Below are 9,680 nucleotides of genomic sequence, written 5' to 3'. Positions count from 1 at the left end.
AATGCTTGAAATACATTTTCTAACCATATGGAAGTATATCCAAGTACTACACTTATGCACATGATTTAAAATTCTGATTTTGTCACTTTGCTTTTGGATGCATTGTTTAAAACAACTGAGTTTTTCATCTATATGTGGGAATAGTAATGAAATAACCCCCTGGAATTATTTTCTGGACATGTGATAAAGTTACATAAAGTGCCTACCATGGTAGTGCATGCAAGAGAAGTTGAAATGTGAAGAGTTATAATTCAAATAGGATTCTGCCTTTATTATAAAAGTTAAGTAAAAATGGTTTGCATATATGCAAAAGTATATTCAATTTGTTTTAAAGTATATTTTAAATTCTTTAAAATATATGGCAACATTTACAATCATGGAGATTCATAAATGTCATAGCATAAATTTTAATTTCATGGAAAATGACAAGCTAAATTTGAAGACAAATTAAATAGTAGGTATCAAAAAGAAAATATAATAATTCTGGAATGTAAGAGACTTCTAAAACAGAGAACAGTACAAGCTCTGAAGAGAAATTAACTATAAATATGAAAATAATTTAAAAATTAACTATTTAAAAAGAATGCTCATCCTTGCATAAGTGAAATTCACACTAAATTAAAGTGTTTCCTTATCCAGTTAGAAAACTGAAATTTTGAAAATGATGTTCAGCAGAGCAAAAGAAAAAGGACAAGAAGGAAAATTAGTGCAAATTTCAGCAAGGGTAAATAACTGTAAGTTTTCATCAATATTTACACTTTGACCAACAGTCCAATTCTAGGAATTTGTCTCAAAAGTTCACAGGCAAAATATGATGACACATATGAATAACATATATGAAAACACATATTTACTTAATAAAAATAAAAGACTAAAAGCAAAGCTTACTGCCATCACAGAGAACTGGATGAACAAACAATATGTCAAGAAAATGGAATGCTGTGAGCTTGAATAAACAATAAATAAAAAAATCTAAGGATATTGCAATGTATCAGAGCAGTCCATGTTCAGAGCAGTACTAACTGAAAAAATAAAAGTGGATAAAATTTTAGACACTTAATAGTATAAGGAGATGTTCATATAAACATGTATTGCTATATATATATATATATATATATATATATATGTGATAATAACATTATATAACACATTTTCATATATAATGTTTTATAATGCATATGATATAATATCATTGTTTACCAGAAAGAGTATTAAAGAAGAAAAAAACAGGGTCCCTGACACTTAGGTGGAAATAAAAATTCCTTTGGATTATTGCACTTAAATAGCATTTAAATTCAGTTTATTTATAACTGTAGTGAATATTCTGTATTTACAAATGAAAGCTGCTTTATAGATTCAACAAATACTGTGCTGCAGATAGTGGAACATTTTATATTAGAGATTTTACAAACACATACATAATAAAACAGGTACACCAAGTACAGTGAAAGAATATTTTCAGTCAATCTTTTAAAAATTCTGCTTTGGTTGTTCATATTTGAGTATGGTTTCCAAAGTTTATGTCCTGAGATGGCTAGAAACAGAACTTGATAAGCTTCCAGATCTGTGATCCAACAACAAAGATATGCAAAAAATTTTTGATGGTACTAATTATAGTAAAAATGTCAAAGAAGTCTTGCAAAATCAAACTAATCATAGCTTTGCACTTGTCTAATTAATGATATCGCAGTTTCTTCTGAAATAAAAAGTCTAGAAGCAGAAATCTGCACGATGATATGGTTTTTAGACTGATTTACACATCATTCACTTAAGCCCTCTGCCTGTGATCCCATTGCCACACTCAAGATGTTACACAAATCCTTTATACATAGGGTAGCATTTATAGTCCTATTTAGGAAAATATATATCTTTTGTGCAGAAAGAAGGACAAATTTTAAGAAGCTCTGTCATACAATTCACAATGAACTTCATTGAGCTGTACACCACTATTCTATAAATTATGTTCAATTTATTTGCCAATTGTGAAAACAAAATATAATTTATTTTTTAAATTAAGTTTTTGGTACATTTTAGGTATAAAGTTATACTCATTAGAGGGATCTTGTAGCTTTACATGACAGGTCTTTGTTCTCATTTTTCCCCTTGTACCTGCCCTCCCTTCACCCCCTTCTCCCCTCCTCATTTACAAACACTTTATTTCCATTATTTCATTTTCTCATATTTTTTTCCTTTTCCCTTATACCTTTACCCTATCCTTCCCACTTTCCCTACACCTTTAGCCCTATACGCCAAAGTGAAATAAATAAGTCACACATGTGTAAATACCGAATAGTTTCTCTGGTGTGAAAAACTATAATAGTACATAAGATCCTAATGAGATAATTGACAATGTGAAATAGCACAAAATAAAATTCAAAAGTGCATCTAAATCCAATTACATCAGTAGCCCTTTATAATAATCACTATTGATTGTTTTCTACAGCACAGTTTCTCTTTCTTTTTCCTTGTCAGTAGAATCCCAATTGTATCTGAAAGAGACTAAATCTTTTCAGGTACTTACAAAGTGCATTAAGATAGTACTAAATCATTCATAATGGTTCTAATAGCATGTAATAAAAGTTTACCCAATGAAACTTTAGGGAAAATTTATTGATAGTTTACTCAAAAAGTCTTTCTTGCTCTTAAACAAGGAGCTAGATAAGGACATTTCCACTTCCTTCTACACTGCTAATGCTGCATATGATGTTTTTACTCAGTCATAGGTGAAGACAATTTAAGAAGAAAATTTTTATGATGGTACTAGAGGCAAATTTAGGTAACACTGATGAGATATGAGAATGATCGTGCAGTGGGACTCCCTCATCTCACAACTGTTTAATGAGACATCACTTAAGCTATTTTGAATATGTTTGTTTTTTAATTGCTCCAAATTAATCTCAATACATTCTAGATTTTTTTTCCTTTATAGATTTAAATCACTGCAAAGATCTAGTCCCCAAAATTACTATTCCAACACATTACTAACTTGACTAGATTCACCTATGAGCTAATTTTAGTGCATAAACTTTACTACTCCATGTTTATCTTTTAAGATTTCAACCACCTGGCTTCTGTCCTGTTTCAAATCTTGTTAACCTCCTCTCCTGTGCTTCCCCTCTGTATTTTTTGGTTTTGATTTCTTAAATTGTTTCTATCTTCTTTTCTACTTATCTAAATTGTAACAATTATTTGACATCCAATTGAATGCCGCAAGCTCTACTTATAGGAGATATTGTCCTATGATCATGCATTTGGTGTAAATTCACTACACCACATAGACAATATGTATATACTCATCTTTATCCTATTTTAATACTCATGTTAATGCTTATAAAGACAATTTTTGTTGAGCAGAAGAGGGGAAAATGAAGACATGCTCAAAATTAAGTGGTAATGTTGGCTTTTGAGTATATTTAAATGTATATTTCAAATGTATATTTAAACCTTATACTAAACTGTCTTCAGATTATTCTTTGAGATGAGTATCATTAGTAAGCAATGAAGTCAGGAACAGTACATATTAAAATAATGTATTAAAGTGTAATTGGAGAGAAACAAACATCGGGACTAATGATGGGAATGGTCTCCTTAAAATATTGTATCATGGGAAGGGTAGGGGAAAGGAAGGAAGAGAAAAGAAAAAATATGAGAAAATGAAAACATGGAAATAAAGTGCATGTAAATAGGGAAGGGAGGAGGGGGTGAAGGGAGGGCAGGGGTAAAGGAAAAAAGGAGAACCAAGACCTGTCATGTAAAGGTAAAAGATCCCAACGTTGAATGTAACTGTACTGTATACCTAAAAAGTACCAATAAACTCAATGCGAAAAAAATTTAAAAAAATAAAATATTGTATCATAAATTTTAATCAACAAAAACTTATCTAGAGCCAGAGATCAAGTCCATTATGAAAAATTTATGGAAGAGTCTGTTTTATAGTGGATGTAGTTTTTTAAGCCTTATGGAACAGAAAGGTGAGCAGCCTGAAAACCGCCAGAATATACAAAACCCAGTTTTGTATTTTTATATAATTTAAAATGTTCTGTTTCGGTTTTTTCTTTCTTAATAAAAAACATTTTCTATAGCTTTAAAAAACAATATGACTCAGTGCAGTGTCTTATGTTGACACTATTTGAATTCATTGGATGAAAATGTAGCTATAAATTAAAATTGACTTGGAGAAATATAAGTGATCATAAGAGAAAAGGGGATTTCTCTAAAATATATCTGAAGACTAGCAAAGGATTTTGCTGATTCATCTTGAATTAACTACTGATAATGTCAATTCCATGATATTTTAAATGTGTAATAGCACTATTGAGAGTGTTTTGCTTCAGCAAAGAACATGAAGAATAAGATCATACGTGAAAACAGTTTAGTAAGTACATCGCTGAATTTTAAGTGTCTAATTTAAGATGTATATTTTCATATTTACCATTTTATTAAACAAGAAAAATTTAATTACTCAATAAAATATTTAATATTTAATAGGATTTTAGTATTTATTTCTGCTAATTTGGCATTTAAATCCTAAGATGATTGCAGTATACAGTGGGGTATTTAGTAGGTGATTAAATCATAGGGTAGAGGCTTCATCTAGGAGATTAATGTCTGTGTAAAAAAGTTAGTAGAAACTAGTGAAGCCTTGCTGCCCCTTCCCTTCCACAATTTTAGGATACAGTGTTTGCCACTTCTGCTATATGAGGATACAGACAGAAGGCCTGCACCAAACATGAAATACCAGCATTTTGTTCATGTAGTTCCTGGCCTCTAAAACTGTAAGAAATATCTTTCTGTTGTTTATAAGTTACCAAGATTCAGGTATTTTGTTACAGTCTCTGAAATGGACTAAGATAAGATCTATAAACAGTATTCTTACATTTTTACAAAATAAAACTTTCTTAAACTTAAAGTTTTGTTGGAAATATTTTCAAGAAAAAGAGCTTTTGAAAACAAAGGTGTCTCAAAGTGTTATGAAAATGTTTTCTTAATTTAGTCTTTGATAGTTAATCATCTGCATTTGTTTGAAATTTTATGCTTAAGAATTGACACGGTTCATGTCAATAGCTGTTACACACTGAAGTTTGGTTGGTAGTGACATTGTGTGTGTGTGTGTGTGTGTGTGTGTATGTGTGCGTGCATGTACTAATATCTGGTAACAGTTTTAAATTGTACTTTGAGTAGGTATGATCTTAAAATCTGTATAAATACAGTACATCCCCACAAGTCACAGTTGAGAGTTCAAAGCCTCAGTCATTTGCGGATTTTTCCTTAGAACCTAACTAAAAATTGCTGTGGAAACCCCACAATTTCCTGGAAACTGAAAATATCAGCCATAACTTTTTTGGGGAGAAAGGAGGTTTGCAATGATCTTAGGAAAAATAATTATTAATAACCCACTTACAAAATAACGTTAAAAATAAGATGCATTAAATGAATAACTGGTTCAGAGGGAGGCAATTTTTGTGTGAGACTCATGAAATAAATGTGTGTTTTTAACAACACTCTAAATATATTGTCAAGTAAAGTGTTTATTTATTCTTTTAAACACATAAGACATTTTACAAACAAATCAGCACTAGTAATTCATTAATACATGTAACTCAAACTTATAAAGATTTTTTATGATGATAAAATAAAATATTCTTTGAATATTGACATTCCATCATCTTTAAATATCACTGTATCCCTGCAAATCAAATGTTGAATGAATTATGCTTCCGTATATCTGAGACCACTATGAGATGATATTTAAATTGTGCTTATAGAAGAAAAATGTGTTCATGATTTCTGATTATGTCTCCATTTATTCCAATCATTAGAATCTGCATGTTGTGTAATACCTTACAAGTTAGATCTAATCTCTTTTTCATAAGAGAGGATGAATCATTGTTTTTTTTCTATAATTCTTCCATTTTCTAGTATAAAGTTTGATAGTAAGACTAAATGGCTTTTGTTAATTGTTTTCAAGGGAATTTCAAATGAACATGTGACAGTATTTCATTTATTAATAATAAGGAAATCATTGGGTTCTAAATGCACTTGTGAATTTTAGTATATATAGGCACTTTAAAAAATAAATTTTAAGGAAAGACTCCAGAATAAAATATTAAATTGATTCATGTCCATTAAAAAAAAAGCTTCAATATCTAGCTTCCATTATAATCTGAATCTCTTCCAGAATAAAATGCACAAGTAAACAACACCCATAAAATGTTAATTCACTTGTACATCAAATCTCGTACTCAAACTACACTAAGAATGTTCTTTTGTACCTGTGTCTAAGATTTTGGACAGTTTTTAACACCAAACATTCCATTAAACTTGAAATTTGTCTTTTTTAAAAAATTGAGTTTATTGGTACATTTTAGGTATGCAGTAGTTACATTCATTATTGGGCTCTTGTACCTTTACATGACAGGTCTTGGTTCTCGTTTTTTCCCCTTGTTCCTGCCCTCCCTTCACCCAAAATTTCTCTTTTTAATTCCATTACAGTAAAACTTTCTATGTTTTAAACTTGAATTCTATGTATCTGAAGTTTTAAACTGTAGCCAGTAATCATCATAATCTTGTTGCTGGGATATGATACATTCACAACTAAGAGAAGACACTTAATTTGGTCCACTTTCAGGGGATTCAGTTCATAGTCCGCTGGCTTCAAAGGAGAAGCATAGCTGTGGAAGGAGGTGGCTGTACAAAGATGCTTAACTCAGGGAAGCAGAACAGGGAAAGAGTACTTTAGAAGAAGAGCCAGGTTTCATACAGTATCCAAGGTCATTGCCTCCAGGATGCACCCAGACATACCTGAAAATGTGCTTTTCTAATCCTCCCTGTCTATGGCTCCCAAGAAAATCAAGTAGGCATAATCAAATTTGACTGCAACAAGTAATATTTAAGCATTTTATACTTGATAAGATTTTATATCTTGTTTTTTTTTTTCTTCCAGCTTAGGACAATTTTCTTAACAGGGATTAGTTATCATTCTGCTATAAAATATTAGCACTACTGCAATCGAAGCTTATAGTAAAACCCATAAAGCCACATGCTAAAGGACATATTTGAATCTTAAGAACATCAACCATAAACGCAACAAAACTATTCAATAAAATAAAGCAAAATATTTATTATAATTCAATTTATTACTTTAAATAGTAGTCCTCAGAATTTTAGACTATACATTATAAAATCCTTTTTACACATTGTCAATTATACCATTAGGATCTTGTTTATGATTATAGCTTTTCACACAAGAGAAACTATTCAGTATTTACACGTGTGACTTATTTATTTCACTTAAGACTATATCCTCAATGTGCATCTATTTTCCTATGAATGACTCTAATTTCTCATTCTTTATGGATGAGTGGTATTCCATTTTATAGAATAAGAACATCTTCTTTATCCAGTCTTCAACTGATGGGCAAATAGTTTTTTTCCAAGTTTTAGCTATTACAAACTGCTGCTATAAACATGGGTGCGCATATATCACTGGGGTATGATTCTTTTAATTCTTTTGGAAAGATACCCAGTAGAGGGAGAGCTTGGTCAAATGAAACCTCTAATGCTAGTTCTTTGCGTTATCTCCATATTGATTTCCATAGTGGTTGCATCTATTTATAATAAAATTGCTTGATTTTTGCTGCTGAGATTTTGAACTTCCTAATATGCTCTGGATATCTGCCCCTTCTTAAGTGTATAACCAAAGCCACAATGTTATGTTATCTCACTCCAGTTAAATGTGTTTTCTCTTTATCAAAGGAAAATATATATCAAGTCCTAGTGAGGATTGGAAAAAGGAATTCTTTCTCTTATTTTATTTTGTCTATTTTTAGTACATGTTTGCAGTATATAATGATCATATTCATTATAGGGAATAGGTACATATATATAAAAATTTCAATTTTTTCCGTTTTTCTCATTTATCTACCCTCCTTTAATTTCTTCAGTATCAGATTGATTTATCTTATAAGACCTTATATAAAAATTATCATATATATATGTATATATAATAATAGGGCAAAGAATATAGTTATATATAAACTAATAGGGCAAAGAACATATAAAACATGTAAGATAAGTATAGAAGTCAAGTTATATTGTTAGATATATTGTTTGTGCTGGATAACAACTTATTTTTTCTCTCTTTTTATATTATCTTTTATTTTCTAATGTGTATATTTTGGATAAAGAAGTCTTTCACACTATTGGTGGAAAATAAATCAATACTGCCATTGCCATCATGGAAAACAGTAAAGAGATTCTGCAAAAGGTTTAAAAATGCAATAACATTATGATCCAAGAATTCTACTGTTAGGTACATACTGAATGGGAATGAAATCAGCAAGTGAAATAGCATCTATACTCGTGTTTATTGTAACATCATCCATAGTAGTAGTGAAACAACCTAAATATTCATCAAAAGATGAATGTATAAAAATACATGAAATATATACACAATGCAATACTATGTATATGTAAAAATGATTGGTACTTTGCCTTTATAATAACATTGTTAAAATTAGAGATACTTGTATTTCCTGAAATAATCCAGAGAACATTAATAATACATTAATAATACAAGGACAACATCATCTCATCCACATGTCAAATTTTGTCTAAATTATTGAGTTTATTGGTACTTTTTAGGTATACAGTACAGTTACATTCATCATGGGGATCTTGTACTTTTACATGACAGGTCTTGGTTCTCATTTTTTCCCCATACCCCTGCCCTCCCTTCACCCCTCCTCCCTTTCCTATTTACAAAGACTTTTGTTTCCATTTTTTTTCATTTTCTCATATTTTTTTCTTTTCCCTTATGCCCTATTCCCTACCCTTCCCACTTCCCCTACACCTTTAGCATTTTTCTTCCTATTTCACATTGTGAAATATACCATTAGGATTTTATTTACACTTTTAGTTTTTCCCACCAGAGAAACTATTTGGTATTTACACATGTGTGTCTCATTTATTTCACTTAAGAGTATGGCCTCAGTATTTAAAAATTATCATCTCTTAAAATTTGACTGTACAGCGGAGGCTAAAGGAGGTGGAGGGGAATAGGAAGGAATGAAGATGGGGGAAATTTCATCACAAGATACTAAATTGCAAATACACCATACAAAACACTTCGATATTCTATTGTATCACAGGGTGACGATAGTTAAGGATAATATACTGGACATTTTGAAAAACCAGAAATTATTTTGAAAGCTTTTACTATAATGAAATGATAAATACTTTAGAGATAGATATATTTAATTTTATTTAGTTACTGTATAATAATAAATGTATTGAAAATGGCATGCTATTTCATTCATATGTGCATTATATGTTTATCTGTTTCAGTTAAAATTAATTTATGTTTAAAAACCATACAGGTCTGATTTATATATTACATAACATCCTCACTCCATTCTTAATATTTCTCTATTCCTACATAGTTATGTCATCTCCAATTAGTGCAGTATTACCAAACAATATTTTTATTCCAACTCAAGAAATGCAAGTAGGGCTTATTGGATCAGATTTTCTATAAAAGCAGAACACCATAGTAGATGTACACTAATTACATTTAATCCTCATTCAATGAAGTATGCCCAAATGAAGGTATAGACATTTCCTATTGTAGGAATAAAATGAGGCCAAGGAAGATGAGGATGAAGGAAAGACTGAGTACACTG

The sequence above is a fragment of the Fukomys damarensis genome, unplaced genomic scaffold (assembly GCF_012274545.1).
Source record: "Fukomys damarensis isolate Sample0158 unplaced genomic scaffold, DMR_v1.0_HiC HiC_scaffold_38, whole genome shotgun sequence".
Lineage (NCBI taxonomy): Eukaryota > Metazoa > Chordata > Mammalia > Rodentia > Bathyergidae > Fukomys > Fukomys damarensis.
Note: the sequence above shows the minus strand (reverse complement) of the source record.